Raw genomic sequence first — 8,120 nt, forward strand, 5'->3', positions numbered from 1 at the left:
AATCCAAATTCATATGTAATATGTCTCATATTGGAAACTTTGGTTGGCTTTTATTTTGAAACTCCACGTCAGAATGTTCTGAAACCTTTTTCGTGACCCCATGGGGTCGTGAACTATAACCCTGAAGTGAAATGAGCCTGAAATAACAGGGCATTTTCTTTTAAATTGAATCCAAATTCATATGTAATATGTCTCATATTGGAAACTTTGGTTGGCTTTTATTTTGAAACTCCACGTCAGAATGTTCTGAAACCTTTTGCGTGACCCCATGGGGTCTTGAACTATAATCCTGAAGTGAAATGAGCCTGAAATAACGGGGCATTTTCTTTTAAATTGAATCCAAAATCATATGTAATATGTCTCATATTGGAAACTTTGGTTGGCTTTTATTTTGAAACTCCACATCAGAATGTTCTGAAACTTTTTGCGTGACCCTATGGGGTCTTGAACTATAACCCTGAAGTGAAATGAGCCTGAAATAACAGGGCATTTTCTTTTAAATTGAATCCAAATTCATATGTAATATGTCTCATATTGGAAACTTTGGTTGGCTTTTATTTTGAAACTCCACGTCAGAATGTTCTGAAACCTTTTTCGTGACCCCATGGGGTCGTGAACTATAACCCTGAAGTGAAATGAGCCTGAAATAACAGGGCATTTTCTTTTAAATGGAATCCAAAATCATATGTAATATGTCTCATATTGGAGATTTTGGTTGGCTTTTACTTTGAAACTCCACATCAGAATGTTCTGAAACTTCTTGGGTGACCCCAGGGGGTCTTGAACTATGACCCTGAAGTGAAATGAGCCTGAAATAACAGGGCATTTTCTTTTAAATTGAATCCAAAATCATATGTAATATGTCTCATATTGGAAACTTTGGTTGGCTTTTATTTTGAAACTCCACATCAGAATGTTCTGAAACCTTTTGCGTGACCCCATGGGGTCGTGAACTATAACCCTGAAGTGAAATGAGCCTGAAATAACAGGGCATTTTCTTTTAAATCGAATCCAAAATCATATGTAATATGTCTCATATTTGGTGGGCTTTTATTTTGAAACTACGCATCAGAATGTCCTGAAACTTCTTGGGTGACCCTGTGGGGTCTTGAACTATAACCCTTAAATGAAATGAGCCTGAAATAACAGGGCATTTTCTTTTAAATTGAATCCAAATTCATATGTAATATGTCTCATATTGGAAACTTTGGTTGGCTTTTATTTTGAAACTCCACGTCAGAATGTTCTGAAACCTTTTGCGTGACCCCATGGGGTCTTGAACTATAATCCTGAAGTGAAATGAGCCTGAAATAACGGGGCATTTTCTTTTAAATGGAATCCAAAATCATATGTAATATGTCTCATATTGGAGATTTTGGTTGGCTTTTATTTTGAAACTCCACATCAGAATGTTCTGAAACTTCTTGGGTGACCCCAGGGGGTCTTGAACTATGACCCTGAAGTGAAATGAGCCTGAAATAACAGGGCATTTTCTTTTAAATTGAATCCAAAATCATATGTAATATGTCTCATATTGGAAACTTTGGTTGGCTTTTATTTTGAAACTCCACATCAGAATGTTCTGAAACCTTTTGCGTGACCCCATGGGGTCGTGAACTATAACCCTGAAGTGAAATGAGCCTGAAATAACAGGGCATTTTCTTTTAAATCGAATCCAAAATCATATGTAATATGTCTCATATTTGGTGGGCTTTTATTTTGAAACTACGCATCAGAATGTCCTGAAACTTCTTGGGTGACCCTGTGGGGTCTTGAACTATAACCCTGAAGTGAAATGAGCCTGAAATAACAGGGCATTTTCTTTTAAATTGAATCCAAAATCATATGCAATATGTCTCATATTGGAAACTTTGGTTGGCTTTTATTTTGAAACTCCACGTCAGAATGTTCTGAAACCTTTTGCGTGACCCCATGGGGTCGTGAACTATACCCCTGAAGTGAAATGAGCCTGAAATAACAGGGCATTTTCTTTTAAATTGAATCCAAAATCATATGTAATATGTCTCATATTGGAAACTTTGGTTGGCTTTTATTTTGAAACTCCACATCAGAATGTTCTGAAACCTTTTTCGTGACCCCATGGGGTCATGAACTATAACCCTGAAGTGAAATGAGCCTGAAAGAACAGGGCATTTTCTTTTAAATTGAATCCAAAATCATATGTAATATGACTCATATTGGAGATTTTGGTTGGCTTTTACTTTGAAACTCCACATCAGAATGTTCTGAAACTTCTTGTGTGACCCCAGGGGGTCTTCAACTATAACCCTGAAGTGAAATGAGCCTGAAATAACAGGGCATTTTCTTTTAAATTGAATCCAAAATCATATGTAATATGTCTCATATTGGAAACTTTGGTTGGCTTTTATTTTGAAACTCCACATCAGAATGTTCTGAAACTTTTTGCGTGACCCTATGGGGTCTTGAACTATAACCCTGAAGTGAAATGAGCCTGAAATAACAGGGCATTTTCTTTTAAATTGAATCCAAATTCATATGTAGTATGTCTCATATTGGAAACTTTGGTTGGCTTTTATTTTGAAACTCCACGTCAGAATGTTCTGAAACCTTTTGCGTGACCCCATGGGGTCTTGAACTATAATCCTGAAGTGAAATGAGCCTGAAATAACGGGGCATTTTCTTTTAAATTGAATCCAAAATCATATGTAATATGTCTCATATTGGAAACTTTGGTTGGCTTTTATTTTGAAACTCCACATCAGAATGTTCTGAAACTTTTTGCGTGACCCTATGGGGTCTTGAACTATAACCCTGAAGTGAAATGAGCCTGAAATAACAGGGCATTTTCTTTTAAATTGAATCCAAAATCATATGTAATATGTCTCATATTGGAAACTTTGGTTGGCTTTTATTTTGAAACTCCACATCAGAATGTTCTGAAACTTTTTGCGTGACCCTATGGGGTCTTGAACTATAACCCTGAAGTGAAATGAGCCTGAAATAACAGGGCATTTTCTTTTAAATTGAATCCAAATTCATATGTAATATGTCTCATATTGGAAACTTTGGTTGGCTTTTATTTTGAAACTCCACATCAGAATGTTCTGAAACCTTTTGCGTGACCCTATGGGGTCTTGAACTATAACCCTGAAGTGAAATGAGCCTGAAATAACAGGGCATTTTCTTTTAAATTGAATCCAAAATTATATGTAATATGTCTCATATTGAAATGTTTGGTGGGCTTTTATTTTGAAACTCCACGTCAGAATGTTCTTAAACTTCTTTCCTGACCCCATGGGGTCGTGAACTATAACCCTGAAGTGAAATGAGCCTGGAATAACAGGGCATTTTCTTTTAAATCGTATCCAAAATCATATGTAATATGTCTCATATTGGAATGTTTGCTGGGCTTTTATTTTGAAAGTAAATACCACGACGGCCGTACACTTCCTTTGATAGTATTTGCTTTTATTGACTGTCTTTTTGTATGTACCCGACGAATGCTTTTATTTGAAACTAGTTCTGAGACGCTATTACCGTAATGGCTAGTATATACAGGTACGGCAAAAAACTGAGTCGGCTGGCTTGACCACCGATCTTGACGAGTCGGCTGGCTTGACCGCAGTGTAAGACAGCTAGTGTTCTATATATCTACGCATGTAGGTGAAGGGTTTTATTTTGAAAACGTTGCGAGATACCACCCAAAGGCTGTTTAGAGTAAAGGCGCACGGAGATTTTGTGTGACGGCTGGCTTAACCGCTGATGAACGAATGGCGGCTCACTTGACCGCAGTGCCACGGGCCACGTGGCCACGTGGCCGCACGTTCCAGCACCAGCGGGGACTGCTTCATCGGGTAGTAAAGAGGGAGTGGAGTCGTGACCGAGCAGTGGGTGGTGCCCCGCCCCTACGTGAACAAGACTAGGGACAGAATCCTAGACCGCTTTTACTTCCCCAGGGTTTAGAGGGATGTCACCCAGTACTGTCAGGCGTGCCCGGAGTGCCAGCGCAACGCCCCGAAACACTCTTCCCGGCAGCGGCGGCTGTTGTGGGAGTGACAGTGCACTCTCGAGCGACGTCAAGGCATGTACTTTCCCCCCTCGGAGGAGACCGGCGTTGCCGGGAAGGTGACTGGAGGTTACCCCGTTGCCACAGAGCCTATTGGTTTCTGATGGGCACTGCCTGTTCTTCCCTATTAATAAAAGTACCAAAGTCAACGGACCGTTGACTTGTGTTTACTGGGGGAACCTTATTACCGGACATTTGGCTAATCAATGCTTTCATAGACATCATTTTGTAAGTAGCTACTGGCACCCAACACAATACATACCAGGATAGAACAACTTAGTCATTTGATAGCACGGTGGCCACCTACATTTTACGCATCTGAACTTTAAAGCTTACGCCAAAGCTAAGCACACATGCCCACGTACATACATGTACTTGCATGAGCACACGCACACAGAAGAAGGCAGAAGAAGCCAAATATTACAAAAACAACAATTACTGTACAACCAATTCAAATTGTTCCAGGTTTAGGGGTAAGTGTGTTGTAAGTTGGCCACCAAAAAATAATAATTGACCTTTACCCATGCCTCCATGAGGAAACTAAGAGTGCTTCTAGTAAAAAGGTATGGACCGAGACCATTTAATAATTTACTATACAGACATTAATCTTTCACTTGAGGTTGTGAACTTAAGGCATTGTTTTACAGTTTATAATATAGAATATATATTACAGTAAGGAGTTGCAAAAAGTGTACTCAAGGACAGAAAACTGGACTGGTCTGGACTGGTAACCTAATTGGCCAAGTAAGCAAGATGCAACCAGACAGCTGTTAACAGCCACTGCATTCACATGCACTGATTGGTTAAGGCATTCAGTCAATTCTATTGTATTTACTCCCAGACTCCCGATAACTGGATCACGAGGGCTGATAACTTCAGGTTAATGGTCAGTGAATTAGTCTGTATGTGCCGACAGGTCAGAGATGAAGTTTCAGCTAGCACAATAATCACAAGCTGTGTTCCGCATTCAGTTCTACCAAACTAGGGTTTATAACCAAGATAGAACCGAGATAGCTGCTAGACAAATAAGGCCAAGGGCCAGGGAAGGTCTAATGGTTGAAGGATCAGTTGAGGTTTCAGATTAAATAATATATTGTTCAGTGTTGATTCAAGGATGACCAGTTATTCGCATGTGGGGTTGTAAATAGAAATGACTGTTGGGTCAAATCCAATTCAATTGTGTGAGAGGTTTTGGCCTGTTTTCACACAATAAATCCATATTTCTAGATTTCAAGATTGGTTCCCAGCTTTGAGAAACAAATTCTGACCACAAATTGGGGATCTGGTGAACTGTAGGGGTAGACAGACGGAGGAGAATACAAGATGCTAATAAGGCACAAGAACATTCAAATCAAAGAAATGTCAACTTTGTTGTCATTGCACAACGAAATGTGATCTCCGCAGTTAACCCTACACTAGCAGCACTGGGAGCAGTGGGCAGACACAGTGTATTGCCCTGGGAAAAAAATAGCCATACTGCCAAAACCTTGGTCAAGGGTAATGGCAGGAGTATTCAACTAACACACATGTCTTTCTGTGTGTGGGGAAAACCTACATCAAACAGGGAAAAATCGAAACCCAGCAGGGTTTTAACCCATGACCTTCTTGCTATGAGGCAACAGTGATAGCCACGGGCCCATTACTTAGAATAATTATTACAAAGGTAAATTTGAGGTCAACTCTACACCTGCCAGTTAGTTGATATTGTTTACATAGCTTTTTAGACTCACCTTAAGGTACATTGTCTTTAATCGATAAAAGCTGTGAAGGAATTTCTTTTTTGAATCTTTCCAAAAGTTCAGGAATGGATTGTATTGTGAGCATGCTAGCACGAGGTATGATAGAATGAAGAATGATAGCATTTAAGATAGCATGAAGTATAATAGCATGATGTATGCCAGAATTAAGTATGAAAGTATGAAATATATAACATGAAAGCATGATGTATAATAGAATGAAATATGATAGCATGATGTATGATACCATGAGCTACAATAACAAACAACAAACTACAAGAGACAACAGGGTTCCTAAATGTTTAAGGTGTGCTTGGTTAAGCACATGTATGCTGACAAGCCAACAAAACCAAAAAAAAAAGTTGATATGTAACCTCAAATAATGATGTCCAACAGAGCAGTTATTTTCCTCACACACTGTAAAGTTGAACTTTCTTACTTCAAACAGAGTTCGGGTAAACCTTTATCTACCCAGCAGTACCTCATTAAAAAATACAGCATGTAAAAAAATAATACATGGAAATATTAGGATATAAAATTGCTTATTTTGTCTGATAATTATGCTGTTATTGGAATCCTCCGTGACGCATAAATAATTACAAAAAACAACATCTAATCTAAATCAGATTCTAGATTTGAACAGCTATTTAGATAGTTGTACTGGTCTTGTTATGCAACTATGTGATTTTCTGTGACATTGCCTATACCTGTAAGTGAGAGCAGGAGGACTGAAGAAGACAAAATGGTACAGAAAGAAAAATATGTACTGATTGAACTTGAAGGGACATGAAAAATAAATGGAAAGGGATATGGTTAGCGACAATGTAAAAGGGAATTGACATATGGATCAAATAATGAAGGGAAGATATAAAAAGTATATTGAGTTTTTCATCATGGTTATCAATATATTGATCAAGAATCTTTTAGTATTTCATTGCTTTTTTATCTGCCATAATGATAAAGAATAAGAAATCAAGACATGCAAGCATATGAAGAAAATTATTTGCATTCATCACCCATATCTTGTCTCGTGTATCTATGTCTTGGACATATAGGAAAGTCATCGTGCTACATACATATTGAGGAAAAAAAGGTTAAGGTCGTCTCTGAGACAAATGAGCGTGAACGAACAGGGTCAAAAGTTGAGTGTGATTGCATATCTCTGTGACAACGAGCGAGACAGACGGCAAGGTCGCTCCAGACATAAAACACCCTCACACTGAGATCAGTCTTGAAGTCTGTTTGTCCGGTCTAGTATATGGTTAGCTCTGGAACAAACCGCATCTCACAGACGAGGCAGTACCTCAATGTAACAAAGCACCTCTACAAAGACTTTGCTACAGTACCAAAACAAAAAAAAAAAATCAGGTCATAGTCATATTTATAATTGATTTAATGATACTGTCCGTGTTTCTTTGTAATTTTTCTTCCAAAAAGATAGATAATCAAATCAACAGTGACCATGTACAGTGAAACAATCAACATAACTTAAATGCAAATATCTATTTGGTCATATATTTTTGCTTGCGTAATAATATATTGTATGTACAGTATTTTATTAGCAGCAGAAATAGAGACACCATAATGGCATATTAGTGAGTAATCTAAAGAAATATAATGCTATTTCTACAAATATAGACTTAGACATAGAATTGTTTTATTGTCATTCAATGAGCGCACCAGTGCACATATTAAACGAAATTTCGTTACCTTGGCACATGGTGAAGTGGAATATAAAAGAATATAAAAAGATGGCATGAAGTAAAAAAGGTTAAAATGCTATCTTTGTACGCGGGTTGCAGATGTACCATTGTAGATGGTTTATTTATTGGCCGTGGGTGTTGGCCAACAGTCTAATGGCCAGGGGGAAGAAACTGTCACTGAACCTCGGTGTCCTAATGTGGATGCTGCGGAACCCCCCGCCAGAGTTCAGCATGGGAAGCAGTCCGTGGTGAGGGTGGGAGGAGTCAGAGGAGATGGGCTCTGGTCAGGCAGCGCTTCTGCCCAACGTCCCCGATGGAGGGGAGCGGGTACACGGTGATTGTCTCTGCTGTTCTCACCACTCTCTGCAGAGACTTCCAGTCCGAGGCCTCGCAGGCCCCACACCAGACGGAGATGCAGTTGGTCAGCAGACTCTCGACGGCGCCTCAGTAGAAGGTGATCAGGATGGGAGGGGGGAGGGAGACTTTCCTCATCCGGCGCAGGAAGTGCAGGTGTTGCTGTGCCTTCTTCGCCAGGGAGGTGGTGTTGAGGGACCAGGTTAGCTTGTCGGTCAAATATGGTATGATATATATAATGAACTGGATAAGGCAAGCCAAAGACCACTTCCATTTGAA

The sequence above is a fragment of the Gadus morhua genome, chromosome 19 (assembly GCF_902167405.1).
Source record: "Gadus morhua chromosome 19, gadMor3.0, whole genome shotgun sequence".
Lineage (NCBI taxonomy): Eukaryota > Metazoa > Chordata > Actinopteri > Gadiformes > Gadidae > Gadus > Gadus morhua.